The sequence below is a fragment of the Dromiciops gliroides genome, chromosome 1 (assembly GCF_019393635.1).
Source record: "Dromiciops gliroides isolate mDroGli1 chromosome 1, mDroGli1.pri, whole genome shotgun sequence".
Classification (NCBI taxonomy): domain Eukaryota; kingdom Metazoa; phylum Chordata; class Mammalia; order Microbiotheria; family Microbiotheriidae; genus Dromiciops; species Dromiciops gliroides.
Genome location: NC_057861.1, coordinates 230160596 through 230174865, shown reverse-complemented (window position 1 = coordinate 230174865; position 14270 = coordinate 230160596). Strand labels below are relative to the sequence as shown.

Genomic DNA, 14270 nt, shown 5'->3' with positions numbered 1-14270 from the left:
CTATCTCCTAAACTTCTTCCACTCATAAGTTTGTTTAATTGTCTGAAAAATTCGCTGGGGGAAGGAGACATAAACTATGGAAAAAAGGATCATAGTACTTTGCACAGAGTAATTGCTTAATAAATGGTTTGTCACTCATTTTATTCAGCTAGGTAACTATTCAGCACCATCCTGTAGTCGGGAAGAGATGAGTGAGAATTTGGCCTCAGACACTTACTAGCTGTGTGACCTTGGGCAAGTCACTTAACTTTTATTTGCCTCAGTTTTCTCAACTGTGAAATGGTGATAATAATGCTGACCTCCCAAGGTTGTCATGAGGATCAAATGACATAATAATTATAAAGTGCTTAGCACAATACCTGGCATATATTAGGTGCTATATAAATGTTAGCTATTATTATATTCAATGTCCTTCTTGCTATTACATTTTTGTGCCAAAAACATTTTTCATTTTTATCTTTGTATTTTGGACACCTAGCACATTATCCGACACATAGAACATACTAAATAAATGCTAGGTGAGTGGAATTGAATAATAGCTCATGTACTCATCTCTTAGTCTTGTCTTTGCCTCTGGCTTATATTTCAATTCTGAAGCTGCTAGCAAAAGCAGACGAATAACACTTCCTCCGAATAACACCTCAGCTTATCCCCTGAAGAAATTTCCTTCTCTAAAGGGTTCCTAAGGACCACAAAAGGCAGCTGGGTGGTGCAGTTGATGGAGTGCAGGGCCTGGAGTCAGGAAGACTCATCTTCCTGAATTCAAATGCAGTCTCAGACACTTCCTAGCTTTGTGACCCTGGGCAAGTCACTTAACCCTGTTTGCCTTGGTTTCCTCATCTATAAAATGAGCTGGAGAAGGAAATGGCAAGCCATTCCAGTATCTTCGCTAAGAAAACTTCAAATGGGGTCATGAAGAGTCAGACATGACTGAAAAGCACCACAAATCCTCCTAGGGACAGGTAGTGAGGTCTTTAGTATGAAGATAGACCAAGCTATTTTCCAAAATAAATATTTCATTTTGTAATATCTTCCTAGTCCTTTTGCCATTTCCCTGGTAATCTGGATAGGAGAGGAAGGGAGGGAAAAGAATGGAAAAAGGGGGAGAAATAGCTCACCTTACACCCAGAATCTCTTCTTTTCCCGTTATCTTTGCCAATTGAAATCCTACTTATCTAAGAGTAGAGTTCAAATCGTTAGGAAGTCTTACTCTGAGTTCATCTTCCAGCAGTGCTCACCCCTTGACTAGAATTCATAACACAATACATTTATTTATGTTCTTATCACATTCTACATTATAGTATAATTATTTTTATATATAAATCTTTTCTCCCCTACTAGACTTTAAATTCCTTAAAGGCAAGAAGCAATTTCATATTCAAATTTTTACCATTGTAGGTCTTCAAGGTGAAGCTGGATGGTCTTTTTTTTTTTTTTTTGCAGGGCAATGGGGGTTAAGTGACTTGCCCAGGGTCACATAGCTAGTGTGAAGTATCTGAGGCCAAATTTGAACTCAGGTCCTCCTGAATCCAGGGCCCAGTGCTTTAACCACTGCGCCACCTAGCTGCCCCTGGATGGTCTTTTTGAGGGATCAATACATTTGGTGAGCATTGGACTAGATAATCTCCAAAGTCCCTTCCAACTATGGAGTTCTATGATTTTTATTAAATTTGTTGATGAAACTGTTTTTAGTGCAAATAAAAGGAGCTTAACTAGATTAAATAACAGATAACACAGCTTTTTCTTGTTTCATAATGTTCTAGGGTACTGCCTGTTGATAGCTAAGGATAGGCAAATTTTTAAAGAGATATTTCTGTTTTTTTCAAGTAAACAAAGACACTAATCCCACACCTTTGCAATGGGGAAAAGGTATTAAAATGAAGAAAAATTGAAATTTATTTCAAAAGGCCCTGATACACCAAAGGAAATATCAGTGTTTTTACTCACTTCAGGCTCAGATATCATAGATTCCTCACTAGTTCTGTTGGATAGTAAAGTATTTTTGAAAGGATAAATAAAAAAACAACTATTTTCCTGGAAAAAATAAATAGGACTATGATGGTAAAGAACCCTGTGTGTCCCTGGGCAAGTCACTTAAACCCATTTGCCTCAGTTTCTTGAAATCTGGACCCAGATCTCTAAACACTTTCCCATTGACTCAAAAGAATGAAGCATGATCTTTTTATGAATATATATGGCAACCATCATGGATAAGGGGTGAGAGACAGAACTTGTGATTTCATTGGCATAGGTAACACCCAGAGAAATATAGAAAATTCTCTGTATTGATTTATGTATGTATATATGTATGTATGCACCTATCTATTTTATTTTGATGGGGCAATGAGGGTCAAGTGACTTGCCCAGGGCCACACATCTAGTAAGTGTCAAGTGTCTAAGGCTGGATTTGAACTCAGGTCCTCCTGAATCCAGGGCAGGTGCTTTATCCACTGCACCACCCAGAATTCTCTGTATTTATTAATGTAGATAGGCATCTCCTCTGAACCTTAGTCTTAAATAGCTGCCTGGAGCATGGCATTGGCTTTCCCATTGTCATAAAAGATGGGACTTGAAACCAAATCTTTCCAAATCCAAGGCCAACTCTCTCTTTATTATGCCATGCACCTCTATTTATATCATTCAATGCAAACAGATACATATTGAATAAATAAAATAAAACACTCTTAATAAATGAATTTTTGAGTGATTTATTCTCTTGAGAACAACTATTAGCCAGATTGACACAATCCTTAGGGACCCATATCTTTGTTCCCTGTATTGATCATGACTTCTCTTTCAGTAGTATAATAGTTAAAGAGAAAATTTTAAGATAAATGATGCAACATCTGGGTAGGCATTAGATACACCACATTCACAGCTCTTGGCACACACACATAGGTATGAATCTGAAGTAATAACATCAACAAGAACACAGCAAATCTACCACCTGAATAATGTCCCAACTATATTTTAAAATTCAACTTTGTGACACAGGAGTCATCTTTAATAAAAGAAAAAGAATCAATTCAGAATCCTCATATGACTGCTAACCTGAGATTTGTACAATTTTTAGCTGTTTGTGATATATGGAAGCATATTAAAATCTCATTTTTAGTTTCTCTAGAAACATTAAGAAATATTTTTTCTAAAGTCTTTCCCCAAATTCTTAAATAATCTCCATAGAAAGGTGAATGATAGGTTGAGCAAAAAGGATTTAATAGGGAAATGGATTAACAACTTTAATTCAGAGTAACTCTTGTTTATGTCACATCATTGCCTCCCCATCCACCATTAGTGATATGTGATAGAACCCACTCTTCTTCTTCTTCTTCTTCTTCTTTTTTTTTTTTAGTGAGGCAATTGGGGTTAAGTGACTTGCCCAGGGTCACACAGCTAGTAAGTGTTAAGTGTCTGAGGCTGAATTTGAACTCAGGTACTCCTGACTCCAGGGCCGGTGCTCTATCCACTGCGCCACCTAGCTGCCCCTCAAACCCACTCTTCTTTTTTAAAGAAAAGATTAAGATTTTTTTGAAGGAAAGAAAAAGGTCCCTTTGTTTAGCTCCAGAAAGGAGGTATGGCAAATTGGTTACTTAAGAATTCTAGAGGGAAGAGACAGAGCCAAGACAGAATAAAGAAGCACTTAGCTTGACTCTCCCAAATTCTTTCTGGACAACTCTAAAATAAAGTGCCAAATCAAATTCTGGAGAAACAGAACCACCAAAAGTTTGAATGGAACAATTTACCAGGCTAAGACAACTTAATGGGTGGTGGTTAAGCCAGGAGCACAGTGAAGACTTTGTGGTATAGACTATACTGCCCTGCCAAAGGTGGCTTTTGGAGGTGACTATTGGTAGCAGGAGTAGCATTGGGAGCTTTCAGTCCATGGACCAGGGTGGGGTGGTGGTGGTTTGAACAACTAGTCAGAAAGATATTGCAGGGGACCCTTTGCTGGCTCTGAGTTAAGAATCCTGTTGCATTCCCCACATGTAGTTCCAGGTCACAGTTCCAGAGCCACAAAGAGCCAAGAGGATCAGGGACCCTGGTCATGGGTCCAAGGCAAAGAGGAATGCATGGGGTTGCTTACAGGGAATTAGGGACCCAGAAAGAGGGAAGTACTAGCAATTTTCACTGCAGGAGAGCAGGGCATCAAGAAATAATCTAGTCACAATGCCAGGGCCAGGAGGAGTGTTAGCATTGGTGGCTTAAAGGGAACAAGGTTTCTCCTTGGGTAAAGACCAGAGCACAGGTCAGGAGAGAAGTGTCCACACCTCTTCCTAGAGCATACCACCTTGGAAACTCCGAAAACCTGCAGACCCACAGAACAAGCTCTGAAAATAGCAACAAGAAAGGCCTGGCATTTAGGATAGTGCCTCCTCTACTCTGGGAATGGAGGCTAACTTTAACATAAAAGTTAAAAATCAATAAATAGTCTGGAAAATGAGCAAACAACAACAAAAAGAACCTGACCGTAATAAGTTACTGTGGTGTCAGGGAAAATTAAGACACAAACCCAGGAGAAGACAACCATGCCAAAGTAGCTACAAGGAAAGCAACAAAGACAAATGTGAATTGGATACAAGTCCAACAAGAATTAATGGAGGAGTTCAGAAAGGATTTCAAAAATCAAATAAGAGAGGTAGAGGAAAAATTGAGAAAATAAATGAGAGTGATATAAGAAAATTATGAAAAGAAAGTTAATAGCTTGGTAAAAGAGGCACAATAAAAATACTGAAGAAAATAATACTTTAAAAAAACAGAATTGGTCAAATGGTTAAAGAGGCACAAAAATTTCACTGTAGAGAAAAACTCTTTAAAAAACAGAGTTGGTCAAATGGAAAATGAAGTACAAAAGCTCACTAAAAAATAATTCCTTAAAAAGAATTCTAGAATGCTAACCTATACTATTTTTACATATTTTAAATATTTCTTTAGTTTATCTATAAAATTTACCAGAAATTTTCTTAGGGAAGTCATGTTGGAGGACATGGGTGACTGTGCCAGTATGGACATCTCTATCCAAGTTAGAAATGGTTTACATATATAGATAAATAAACATTTTTCTGACAAACTTGAGCCTAAATTGCAGAGTACAGTAGTAATACTAATACACACACATATGTTTATTTTTTCTTTCCTGGGAAGATAGAGGCATTCTTACCTTTAACTTTGATTGTCTTTAACCTTTCTGGATAACTTAAGAGATAAACTGCACACTAAACCCTTATTTCCTATTTCCTTGCTCTATTAGCTTTACAAAGGCATTTTGTCTTTCACTATTTACCTTGAAGAGGAATATATCTAAGCAGCCTAAGAGGAGAACAGATATATTACATGGTTTCAACCTGAAGTTTGAAAGTTAATTGATCACTGTATAGAAAGAAGAGAACATCCAATTTATATGCTTCATACTAAATTACTTCTCTATTATAATTATAATACTGTTTTCAGTATTTCTAAAGCCGTTGTGTCACAAACTGAAAACAAATATATAAATTAAACACCAATCCTAAAGCCAAGACAGTGAGCTAACTAGGTGTAAAGCAGTCATAGAAGTATAGGTCTGGAGTTGGAAGAGACTATTTTTGTTGTTGAATTGTTTCAGTTGTGTCTGACTCTTTTTGACTCCATTTGGGGTTTCGTTTGCAAAAAATACAGAAATGATTTATTCAGCTCATTTTGTAGATGAGAAACTGATACAAACAGGGTTAAGGGATTTGCCAAGGGTCATATAGCTAGTAAGTATCTGAAACCAGATTTGAACGTGGGTCTTCCTGACTCCAGGTCTGGCAATCTATCCACTAAACAAACCACCTAGCTGCCCCCAAATTTTTGTTGTTCAGTCATGTCCCAACTCTTCATGACCCCATTTAGGGTTTTCTTGGCAAAGATATTGGAATGCTTTGCTATTTTCTTCTCCAGATCATTTTACAGATGAGGAAACTAAGAAAAACAAGTTTAAGTGACTTGTCCAGAGTCACGCAGCTGGTAAGTGTCTGAGGTCAGATTTGAATTTAGAATTCCAGGTCTGGCACTCTATCCACTGCACCACCTAGTTGCCCCCTACTACATCTCAATGCCTCTTTACAGGCAGAGGATCCTAAACATGATTGGAGTTGTTAACTTTCTCAAGATGAATAGAACAAATCAGTGGAGCATTCAGGGAATCTTAGAATTGGGAGATAACCTTAAAGACTGTCCATTTTAACTTTATACACAATACAGGATTTTTTTTCTATAGCATCTCTGATGTAGCCCTGTTTTCAAACTTCAGTCATAATTATCAGAAAATTCTTTCTTACACTAAGCCTAAATTGGGTTTTCTGAAAATTCAACTCATTCATCCTAGTTCTACAGAATATGTCTAATCCCTCTTGCTTAGGTCACTGCTTTGACCACTTAAAGACTGTTGTGATGTTTCCTCGAGTCTTTTCCTCTTGACTATATGTCCCTTGTTGCTTCAACTGCTTTTCCTTTAACGTATTTTAAAATTATCACTATCAAGAATATTCATTTTTCTCATAAGAATATTTTATTATTTTCCAGTTACATGTAAAGATAGTTTTCAACATTTGTTTCCATAAGATTTTTAGTTCCCAATTTTTCTCCCTCCCTCCCTTCATTCCCTCCTCCCCAAGACAGAAAGCAATCTGATATTTGTTATATATAGACATATTTCTGCATTAGTTATCAACAATATTCATTAAGAAACTATATAGTCAGGGAGCAACTAGGTGATGCAGTACACAGAGCAACAGTCCTGGAGTCAGGATGACCTGAGTTCAAATCCAGCTTCAAACATTTGACACTTACTAGCTATGTGATCTCTGCCTCCAAAAAAACAGGGGCAGCTAGATGGCACAGTGGATAGAGCACCGGCCCTGGATTCAGGAGGACCTGAGTTCAAATCCGGCCTCAGACACTTAACACTTACTAGCTGTGTGACCCTGGGCAAGTCACTTAACCCCAATTGCCTCACTAAAAAAAAAAAAAAAACAAAAAAAACAAAAACAAAGAAACTATACAGTTTTTCCCAGGAGTACAAAAAGGTATAGGCTAGTATATTAGCTAGTGCCAAGTAACCTGCTTAAAAGCTGGGACCCCTGGCTTTATTTAGCTTACCCATTATCATCAGTTCCTATTCCAGCAGGTTTTCTATGCTTTTTTTTTTTTGAGGCAATTGGGGTTAAGTGACTTGCCCAGGGTCACACAGCTAGTAAGTGTCAAGTGTCTGAGGCTGAATTTGAACTCAGGTCCTCCTGATTCCAGGGCTGATGCTCTATCCACTGCACCACCTAGCTGCCCCTCTATGCTTTTTACATTTATCTATCTTACATATATATATATATATATATATATATATATATATATATATGTTGTTGTTGTTGTTGTTTTTGTTTTTGTTTTTGTTTTGTTTTGTTTTTTGGTCGGGGCAATGAGGGTTAAGTGAGTTGCCCAGAGTCACACAGCTAGTAAGTGTCAAGTGTCTGAGGCTGAATTTGAACTCAGGTCCTCCTGAATTCAGGGTCAGTGCTTTATCCACTGCGTCACCTAGCTGCCCCGACTTTTTATCAATTTGCAGCTTCCCAGCACATGTAAAATCATGATGATCATAAGTAACCCGTATACAGAACTTTAAAATTACCAAGTATTATCGAATTAAATACTCTAAACAATCTTGTCAGGCAAGTTCTACAGGTGTTGTTCTGCTCACTTTACAGAAGTGGAAACAGACAGAGAAAGTTGAAGTGGCTCATTCAGCGATCATGAAACTAGTAAGTATCAGAGGTGGGATTGAACACAAGTCCTCACTCCAAAGGCAGTCCCCTATTTGTCTCTCCATACCACCAACAAAAAAAATCAGAACACCCATCTACAAGCATAGTTTATAAGATCTTATATGACTGAACCTTACATAACAAAAAATGGTCAGAATTAATAAAATTGGGGCTCCCCTGAGTGTGTTGTTAACTTTATAGGCCAACGCTATCAGCTGTCACTTTCTCTGATACTGAGGACAATGGTAGGGAGCAAAGCATCTCTCTGCTAATCTACAAGGACACTCCACCAATTAGTGAGAATGTGGTTACTAAAATAAGATTTCTCCTTACCTCAAAGGGGGATGCATTATTTTTCCTGTGGATTTTGAACAGACCAACCTCACTGCAAAGAGGCAGCAATAGTAGCCACAGTGTTGTCTTAGCAGCCAGTGTTGGGTTTGGAGTCACGAAGACCTGGGTGCCAGCCCTGTCTCTCACCCCCTTTGACTTTGTGATACTGGATACTTAACTTCACAGGGCCCCTAGGCAACTGACTAAGGTTCTAAGTTGTAGAATAGGTGTTGATCTACAGGAGGAAACTGACTTTCTTCACTGAATTCCCTTTACCTTTAGAGGGTGAGTCCAAAACAACAGCAAAAGCTCCAAGCAACCCAAACCTTACTGCATGAATGCCCATGTTGTTTAGGAAAGGCCTCCTATTCTTCATCTCTGCCAAGGACATTCACACAGTATGAAGCTTTACAATGTGGAAATGGGCAGCCAGCTAATTTCATGAAATCTTGTTCTCTTGTATCTTCTAAATAGAGCTCAATTACACGTCATCTAATCAAGAGAATCAGGGGGTCATAGAGAATCACAGCTCTAGAATTGGAATGGACCTCACAGACCATCAAACCTAACCCTTTTATTTTACAGATGAGGAAACTGAGGGCCACAGATGTAAGCGACTTGCCCCAAATCAAACAAGCAGTTGTTTACAGGGGGTGGGATGAGGGTTGGGTTGGGATATGAATTTAGTGATCGCTAAATATTCTTTTCAGTTACTTATTCTGTGAAAATATACTTTTTCATATCACCTTGGCAGAACAGACTCATATATAAATCTAAATTTCTAAGAAAAATGACACGTTTTCTATAAGGGATTAGAAGAAAGAATGGAATTCAAAGTACATACAGATGGACTTTATATCCCTCTGAATCACAATCATTTCTGTTAACATCAGCCTGTAGGAAAGTAGATCAAAATGGTTTGATACGTTTGATAACTTATTTTTATGAACAGTAAATTCTACTGGAAATTTTGAAGAAAAAAATCTTCATGGCTAGATACACTTTTATCTCTGGAGGATGATGTATATTTATTCAGTTCAAATTAGTAATATTAATTAAAAGAAGAGGAAAAAAATGCTCTAATAAAACCTGAGTTCTTTTGAATGTGTTCCATGTGACATTTGCTGTCACTTTATAAGTTTTGAATTGAAGGTTAATATTCTCTAGAGGCTGTTGATTTCTTCCTAGGCATTCTGCCCACATTTCAGGTAGTTGAAAATGCTTTCTTCCTACACTGATTAGTTTTTAAGTAATATCAGGAAAACTATGACTTGAACAACATAATTTATTTTATTTTACTTTCTCTCCTTGGGGCCTAGTAAAGTAATTTTTGAAAATCTAGTCTTTGTCTTAGGTGTGGAATAGGGAGATTGGATTTGTCCCTGCTTAAGTCTACGATCCAGGAGAAATGGTGTACTTTGGAGGTTAGGCAAAAATTGGTAACAGTGGTAGAGGGAGTGAGAGTACTAAGTCAAGATATTTAATGGTACAGGCTTATTAGAGAAGCTGAGAAAATTTCAGAGATAGTGACTTGGAATTCAATTATAAGTGTTTTTCTCCCTTACTGCTTGAAGTAATTTCATAAAATCACAGAGTGGGTAGGGACTTCAGGGGTTATTTAGTCCAATACAGAATTGACTGAAAATTTTCTCTGCATAACCCTTAGTAAACTGTCATATAGATTTTGCTGGAAAAGCTATAAAAAAGGGATAACTCATTACTTTTTGTTTTTTTGGTGGTACAATGAGGGTTAAGTAACTTGCCCAAGGTCACACAGCTTGTAAGTGTCAAGTGTCTGTCATCACATTTGAACTCAGGACCTTCTGAATCCAGGGCCAGTGCTTTATCCACTGTGTCACCTAGCTACCCTAACTCATTACTTTTTTTTTGCAGGGCAATTGGGGTTAAGTGACTTGCCCAGGGTCACACAGCTAGTAAGTATTAAGTTTCTGAAGCCGGATTTGAACTCAGGTACTCCTGAATCCAGGGCCAGTGCTCTATCCACTGTGCCACCTAGCTGCCCCTAACCCATTACTTTTTGAGGCAGGAGGCCCATTCCATTTTTAACTAATAGCGTCTCCTAATTATTATTATTATTATTATTATTATTATTATTATTATTTTAGTGAGGCAATTGGGATTAAGTGACTTGCCCAGGGTCACACAGCTAGTGTTAGATGTCTGAGGCCGAATCTGAACTCAGCTACTTCTGACTCCAGGGCTGGTGCTCTATCCACTGCACCACCTAGCTGCCCCACGTCTCCTAATTATTAGGAAGTTTGTCTTTATATTAAACTAATATTTACTTCTGTGCAACTTCTACTTCTAGCCATTATTTCTAATGCTGTCCTTTGAAGTCAAGCAGAACACATCTAGTCTCTCTCTCATGTGACAGCCATTCAAATACTTGAAGGCTATCCTGTTCTTTCTGAAACATCTATTCAATAGACTAAAGAGGAACCAGTGCCTTTGACCAATTCTGGAATAGGATGACTTTGAGGTACTTTACCATTCTTAACTTTTTTGAGAATCTTTTATTTTTATCAAATTAAAAGTTAATGGGGGCAGCTAGATGGTACAGTGGACTAAAGCACCAGCCCTGGATTCAGGAGGACCTGAGTTCAAATCTGGCCTCAGACACTTGACACTTACTAGCTGTGTGACCCTGGGCAAGTCACTTAACCCCCATTGCCCTGAAAAAAAAAAGGAAAAAAAAGTTAATGAATATGATTTAAAAAGAATTTAGTCATATAGCAACATCAATAGGTAATCGACAGTGTATTTTATTGTATATTATAAATGTCAAGAGAAAGCAAGGAAGACACACTCCCCCTCCAGCTTACTGAATATACTCCATTGTGGTGGATTTATGGGTAGATATGGACATGAATCACTGAAGACAGTCAAACATGGATGAGCTGAGATCTGTATCATTGGAAGAAATATACTCATCAATGAGATCACAGATCTATTTAAGTATTTTAATAATAGTATATTATTTTTCTTTGTATTAATAAAGCATTTGTAAACAAGTAGAAATTCAACAAATTTTTTTACATATATGGATAATTCTACCTATAACAACATGGTATCCTACTTTCTTTTCCCTTTTTTTCATTCGAGGCAGAAGAATCAAATAATTCCTTACATTGTTTGTACTTTTACATATAGTAATATATGGACATGCTTCATATGTTCCATTTAATGTGCTTTCTATCAACATAATAGCTATACACAGTATGGGCAATACAATTAAATCTCATTAAAGAAAAGCTTTTACATAGAATTTAAATAAGCTCTCTTTAGTATCTGCAAATAGAAAGTGTCACAAAATTAATCACCAAATGACTGACATTAAAAGAGAAAGTCGGGGGCAGCCAGGTGGCATAGTGGATAAAGTACTGGCCCTGGATTCAGGAGGACCTAAGTTCAAATCCAGCTTCAGACACTTGACACTTACTAGCTGTGTGACCCTGGGCAAGTCACTTAACCTTCATTGCCCTGCAGAGAGAGAGAGAGAGAGAGAGAGAGAGAGAGAGAGAGAGAGAGAGAGAGAGAGAGAGGGAGAGAGAGAGAAAGTCTTGTCTTCAGTCTTCTCAGAAGGAGTTATATTGTTTAATTCCTTGGTTCTGGTGCATATCTCCTTCTCAATTTGACAAAACCCAGGTCTGATTTACCAAAAGTCCTTACAGACAAACTATATCTTAATCAAGGGAATGTCCATCAATTGAGGAATGATGGAAGAATTTGTGCTATATGATTGTGGTGGAATGGTCTTGTGCTATAGGAAATGACAAAGAGGATGATCCCAGAAAAACCTGGAAAGACTCATAAACTGATGTACAGTGAAGTGAGCAGAGCTGGGAGGACATTGTGCATAGTGACAGCAGTATTGTTCAATGAGCAATTGTGAATGACTTAACTACTCTCAGCAATGAAATGATCCAAGACAATCCTAAGGGTCTAATGAGGAAGCTTACTATCCACCCCCATAGAAAGAACTGATAAAAAGAGCAATTGTAGATTGTACATATATAACCTGGTTGCGATCTTGTGGAGGGGGGAGGAAAGGGAGGGAGGAGAAAAATTTGGGACTCTAAATCTTATGAAAATGAAAGAATGTTAAAAACTACCCTTACATGTAACTGGAAAAACTAAAATAAATGTTTGTTGCTAAAAAAAAAAAATGTTCCCAGGAAGAGAGTGGCATTCTATAACTTATGTTGTCTTTAACCTTTCTGGATAACTTAAGAGGTAAAGTATAAATTAAACCTTTTTAGTTCTTGTTCCTCTGCATTATTAGCTTTACAATGGCATTTTGTTTTTCACTATTTACCATGAAAATGAAATATTTAAGAAGTCTAAGAGGGAAGAAAAGTGCACTTGAGTTTTGGTTCAAAAAGATTAACTATTATGATAATTTTATTTGACTACTTAAGTAAGTGTCTACACATGACACTAACCCCCAGAGTCTGTGGAATTATTTTAGGTAGTATTGTAGTGAAGACTGAAACAAATAACTACTTCAGGGTCTTTGGAGCAAGGGACTTCTCTCCCTCTCTAAGCTTTAATTTCTTCTTCTGTAAAATGAGGGGATTATATCCAACGACCTCTATTGCCTCACAGCTCCAAATTCTATGATCTATGGTTCTGACTTCAATTAAAGGACTTGCAACCAGATGGAATTGGTACCATATAGGGTAGTGAATGTCTACAGTGGCTTAGGACCAATGTTTTCCACAACAGAAATGTCTTTAGCCACTTGAAACTGACTATTGTTGAAGTTGGTTTAAAAGAATCAAAGACAACAGGGTCAGCATCACATGTCTGAGTCTTTTAAAAAAATGTAGTTATGCTTATTGTGCCCAAAATGTCAAATTGTGAACAAAGATTGTATAATATTAGTCCTATCTCCTGAAGAGGTGATGGCTATTCCTGAACTTGGGGTAATAGCACAATGAAAATCTTAAGACAATGCTTGCATCCTGAATATTCAATAACATAATCAATTTCAGAGGACCTATCACACAATCTACAAAAATAAAATTAAAAAAAACCCCACCATCAATAGAAAATGCATAATCAAGGAAAAACTATAAGAATACTGTTTTAAATAAGTAGAACTATATAGACATAAATTGGTATATTTTGTCTAGCCTAACCCACTTAAAATCACTCCTCTGCTTATCTTGACCCTAAACTTCTTTCCTAAGCTAAAATTAAGTCAAACCAATCCCTTGACTTTTACTTATAGTTTTGACAGAAACCAGAGCTTATCAGCAGGTTCCTACATCTCCCCTACATACTCTATTGGGACCAAATCTTACTATATCTTGTCTTTTATAATATTTATCCATAAAACTATTGTTCAATTTCATTTCCTTGTTGAAGTTCAATCAATTGCATATAATTCACCCCTTAGTTTCCTCATTTATAAAATTTAGAGGGTTGGTTTTGGGGTTCTCTAAGGTGCCTTGCAGTTGTAAATCTATGATACTACTCATTTTACCTTAGGCAAATCAGGAATAAGAGCATCTTCTTTCCAGTCACCCAAAATAGTCACTCCTAGAAGGTCAGAATAGGAGGAAGGTTGGAGATGAGAGCATCAGCAGATAGACTGTAGGCTGCCTTGGGAACTGGAAAGTATTGAACCAGCTATGGAGCAGTTGGACATCTTTGCCTCCAGCTAGCCCATCTCATATGGAGCAATATTTCTTTATAAATGCAAATGATAATATGTTCCCAACTCCCTTTGTAGCATATTCTGTTTAATTACCACCAAAAGAAAACTGAAATCAAACATTTTGAATCCACCTTTTAAGCAATGTAGTATATACCTCTACCTTGTTAATGTATCAGAGTTGTTCAACTCTCCTGGTACTTCTAATCTCTATAAAGCCAAACTAATATTTCAAAGACATAAAGTAGGTTCACTTGACTATGATAACATATGCTTAATTAGTTCATTATTCCACATGCTGAAAAGTGTTAAGCAAAGAAATGAAATGTTATCCGCGTCATTTTCCTTTGGAAAGGTTTGTAAATCATTGCTAAGGTGAAAGTAATGAGATCTCTTAGGAACAATCTCAAATTCTGCTTGACTGCATTAAGATAAAAATCTGTTTCAACTACAGTTGTTATTGTTTCTTGAAAATAGATATA

General features: G+C 37.1%; 1 protein-coding gene across 6 annotated transcripts in view; it reads right to left on the bottom strand.

Moving 5' to 3' along the window:
* Window positions 1-14270, bottom strand: part of DLGAP1 (DLG associated protein 1) — a 1198325-nt gene that overhangs the window by 639242 nt on the left and 544813 nt on the right. The gene's annotated exons all lie outside the window — the stretch shown is intronic.